We start from the raw sequence: 5,500 nt of genomic DNA, 5'->3' as shown, positions 1-5,500 counted from the left end.
TCTCCTAACTTCCATAAGCAACAATGAAGTTAAAAATTTGCATACATATCACATAAAGTGTCTTTGGCCCTTGGTCTCATTACATACAAGTAAAATACATTGCATAGAGTGTACTTATGTACACATTACATAAATAAAATCAAATATACACATTTTGACCTAAAAGACTACAAGTGGCATTTCAAGCCAACCTTTACAAGAATTAAAACCTTCAAGTCTACAATCATCCAAGCAATGATGAATATCACAAACTAAGTCTTCGTACCTGAACAAATCCCCCAGTAACTTTGGGGTGAGTAAAGAAGTTTACTCGTAGAGAATGAGCATACATAAACTCGATTTCTTACAGATTTTTTAGACTAACATGAAACAGTTCAAAAGGATCATGCCACCTAACGTCTATGTCAAAGTGAAACTCAGGGATCATCCTAAACTACTCATGCAATTGAAATGAACTACGGCATGCAAGTATACATGCTCAAGTACACTAAACCGTATTAAAACATAATACACAACAATCAAGTACACTAAATCACGTTAAACGGGATAAACAATATCTAGCATACATACACAAGTATAAGATATTTATATATAAATATATATATATATATATATATATATCTTATAAATAGTACTCATAAATCAAGTATACAAACACAAGTATACTAAGCTAATCAAGTACGCATAAGACAAGTATACATGGCACAAGTATACTAAATACAATCTAAACTCACGGAGCAAGTATACAAGTTCAAGTATACTAAATAGGATTCAAATACCTAAAGTAAATATCAATTCTCAAGTTACAAGTAATCTATGATTAACAACTTGAAATTAAATGCGAAAATAAATAGTGGAAAGACTAGGACATGTGGTCGCTAGACCAAGCAAGTATTTTCGGGTAATTACGACCCACAAGGTATTACCTAGTGTGCATTTATGACTTAGAAGACTCTTGTCTCCGTACTAGAGACAAACCCTAGCCATCACATAATTTATGTCCTCACAAGCTTTCCAAAATCAATAAGTTCAAAACTTATATAAAATCGAATGCAAGTTACCATATTCCATGCACAAGTAAGGTTGAATCCACACAATTTATGTCCTAGAATTCAAGTCTAAATAGTATATGATAAGTCATGTCCTCATTATGCAATTTATACATAAAGTAAGAATATTTTACAACAATTGAGCCATATTACCATCCTAAGCCACAAGCACTAAATAAGCTTCAATTTAGTAACTAGCTTCCAAGGTAAACAATTGTAATATTCTAACAAGTTATATACCTACACAAGAAACAAGCTTTGCAAATCAATGATATTCTATATCATGTTAAGTTCAATTACCATTTTAAGAGGCCACAAGTACTAATTATACATCAAGTTAGTAGCATGCTCACAAGGTAATTAGAATACTACATTTTAAGAGATTTTCAACGTAATCATGGAAAATCTCTAGATTTCAAATCTATCCCAAATAACCTCAAATTAATATATGTTAAACAACATAGCATGCTCATTATATATATCAAATCAAAAGAGCAAAATGAGCAAGACATCATCATGTAGATTTTAATTAATTTAAATTAATTAAATCTCTAATTTTTCAAAGTTGTTCAATTGATCCCAAATAAATATATGACAAGAACTAAGTCATGGCCATACCATATATCAAGTCGAAAATGGAAAACAAGTAAGGTACAATTAAATAGAATTTAAATCAAATTAAATTCTTTTAAATCTCTAGATTTGAAAACTCATTCAAATGGCTCTAATTAATTATATAACAAGTATCAAGTGAAGGCCATGCCACATACCAAGTCAAAAGTGAATTATATGCAAGTTACAACAATCATTAATTTCTTAAATTAATATTAAAATATGCATATCACTTGTATTCCATTACAAAAGCAATCAAAATGACTTGAAAAATAAACTACAACACCCCTTACCTCATGATCGGTTGGTCAATCATATATCAACCTTCGCAATAGCACGAATCATTGTAAAATAGGGCTATTGGTCGGGTAAGTCGAACCACTGGGACTGCGCTAGTCTAAGGCAACCTAAGTGTTTAGAGTCATTCTTAGGATAATGAAGGGGTGTTCATAGAGGTTGTGTTTGTTGTCACTTAACTACAAATTCAGAATGCATACACAATAAATTGAAGGAGATTAAAAGAGAAGATTTAGAGAAGGAAGTCTAGGGAAGTGAATCCACTCCAAACCTCTACACAAGCTAATTATATGATTGATTTGGGGAATTAATGTAGAAATGACCTTGATGAATAGCAATTCATGACTACTATATCATCTTCAAGAAATTCAATTAATTAAAATGTAAGAACAACCTATCAAAGCTCCACATGCTTAAATTACCTAAACTATGGTGCAATCCTCAACATGCTCACTAAGCTAGAGATTGTCAAACAAGTAACCAATTGATGAGGGCACATGATAACAAGTCACAAGGTTAATTCATCAAAAGAAATTCTTAAGCAATGAATTAACAAGCTACTCAAAATCATGCCATTAAAACCATTCCATAGTCTTAGCTCCATTGTCACTATGAAACTACAAGCCATACAACCATGAGATTAAATCATCTAAGACAAGAGTATTTAATGCAACATGATCTTTAGAACATTAAAACATCCATTACATTATGTAACATGCTCTAGATTATGGAACTAGTCAAATACACATTTCATTCCCCAAAATAAATAAAAAACTAGACATGCTTACAAGGAGGAGTTTCATCACCTCCCTAGATGGAGGTTTAGTTATCCATGGATACAAAAATGGAAGAGGAAGAAGAAGACTCCATCTCCATTTTCGAGCTCCTACTGTAGCACTCAAGAACACCCTTCTCCTTGCTCTCTTCTCTCTCCTCTATCTTGCTAAAGATCAAAGATAGCAAATGTGTGGCCTTTGGTAGCTTTTTATTCTCCAACACACCCTCTCTCTCTCCTCCAAGGAACACCTCCAACCACTTCATAAAAAGGGAAGATGGCATTGAGGAAACCAATGTGCAAGTGGCTGAAATTGAGCCATTTCCGAGTGCAATCTGCCTGATTTTCGAGCACTCGAAAAGTGGTCTCGAGCACTCTAAATTAGTGCAATGTGCAACATGCTCTTCTTGCTCAGCGCTGACCCACTTTGGTAAAACTGCTATAACTTTGTGCCCCGAACTCCAAATGATGATCTGTTTGAAGATTTGGAGAGCTGATTCAGTGCTTTAAAAACTTCATCTTTGATGAAGACCCAATTCTCAAGTCTGGTTGGTCGAAAATGGGGAGAAAGGCAGTACTTCAGTGCTGCCAGGCAGTTCTGCGCACCTCTGTTACGAAGATCATAACTCTCTGCTACGAACTCCGAATGATGAACCACTTGAAGATTTGGAAAGCTGATTCAGAGATCTAAATCTTTCATGTTATGATGGAAGTCTAGTTCTTGAGTTTGCTAGGTCGAAAATGGCGACAAAAGTCAGGATCACTGCTGCCAGAAATTCAGAAATGGCATCCTTTTTGTTCAAAATTCCACAAGGCATCATTTTTGCTTCCTTTTTGCACTTTAACCTGAAAATGCATAAAAACATGCAAATGGAGTTAATCTATATAAAATAATTAATAACTGGACTTTGTTAATGTAATTTAGGGTGCTTGAATATACAATATTCGGCGCTTATCACCTCACAAGAGGATTGTTCCCCTTGAATCCAAGGCAAATCAATACAAAATGGCAAACCCTTCAAGGGTTATGTAGAGAAGGATGAGGGGAACAAAAAGTGTTCCAAGCTTCATGGTCAAAGGTGAGTGGAAGGGCTTCAAAAATCAAGGTCAAAGCTTAAACATCAAGCTCCTCTAATGGTGGCTAGGGTTTTTGGTGAGGGAGGAAATGAGACAATGAGATGAAGTGTGAATGGAGGAATTAGAAATCCTCCACTCACTATGTGATCTTACACCATGGTCAACACACACAAGTCTTAGTCAATTGCACAAAAATCCCTCTTTAAAACCATAATCCCAAAGTGGCCCAAAAATAATTGCAAGACTTAATTTGGAGCATACACTTGTCACTCATCCAAGCATCCATTATAGGCTTAATCCTAAACCTACACTTATCAACCATCCAAGCCAACAAGTGCACCTATCCTAGGTCAACAAGTGGTTCAATCTCCACCCTCCACATGTCATCATCCAAGGCATCAAAGTGTCTCCACACAAATGCCAACAAGTGGACCAATGAGAATGTGACACTTGTCACACTTTTCGAAAATTGTAAAAAGGTCATTTTTGAAAATATCTTTCAAATTAAGTTATAAAATGGTCCATAAGACGAAAAATAATTATTTTACAAAATTACACTAAAACCCCACAAGTTAAGACTATTACAAAAAAAGTTATGCATCCATACCCTTTACAAGAAAAGTAAACACTTAGCATGCTTGTCTAAGAAAATAGAAATACACATTTCTAAGAAATCATATATCATGAGTGCATGCAAAAATGGAAGCAAAACCGAACACGAAAAGGGAGGTTGTGCCAACAAAGTGATAAATGGGAAAAAGACAAAAAGTGAATAGTGTCGAAAAAATGAAAAATATGGAAATGACTCGGTCCTTAAAAGAAGTTGTCAATCCAAAGGAAAAAGACTCAGAAACCATTTCTGAGCACTCGAGACGATACTAAGCGACGAGAAACTCAACCCAGATAAGAAATTTCAACGAAAAAAATTCATCCGTGAAATTCTGAGGAAAAAGAAAAGGAAGAAAATGACCGGGTCATTACAAAAACCTTAGTCCCCTTCCTCTCAGTTTCTCTCTTAAAACTCTCAGTTTTCCTCACAGAACCCATTGTTTTCTCTCTATGTCTCTATACATGAATAGGGTCTATGTTTTGTTTTTAAACCGTAAACAGCCTTAATAAGATATATTTATAGGTGTATAGGAAAACCTAATTTTAATTAACTGAGGAGATGACACCGTAAAAGAAAAGAAAATAACACTTAAACCAACTATATGTATAAGTCGGCACTTTAATAAAAAACATAAAACCCTAGAACCATGTTATACATATAACAAAAATGTCACTAATTTAATCATCAATACAATTAATAATTAAACCAACCTTTATACGTATAAACTCAATATATATATATATATATATATATATAGAATCATCCATGGGTATTAATTGTACTCATTTAATTCCCAATCCAAGTAAACCATATGACCCAAAACCATTGGCCCATTACTCCTATCCAAGCCCAACTCCTTGACAAAAAAATAAATACTTAATTTCCAAATGAACAATTAAATCAATTCAAAAATAGAACTTCCCTTTAACACAAACAAATCAATTCAAACAATATCTCAAGTAACCAATTAAACAAATACCACATAGACATAAAAGTTCAATTCAATTTAAAACAAATAAATTAAGTTCAACAATTAAACAAATACCTAAAATATAATAATTAGATTCCAATTAAGTCCTT

Source organism: Cornus florida, unplaced genomic scaffold (assembly GCF_030987335.1).
Source record: "Cornus florida cultivar Cherokee Brave unplaced genomic scaffold, ASM3098733v1 CherokeeBrave_3.0.0_Hap2_Chr05, whole genome shotgun sequence".
NCBI lineage: Eukaryota > Viridiplantae > Streptophyta > Magnoliopsida > Cornales > Cornaceae > Cornus > Cornus florida.
Note: the sequence above shows the minus strand (reverse complement) of the source record.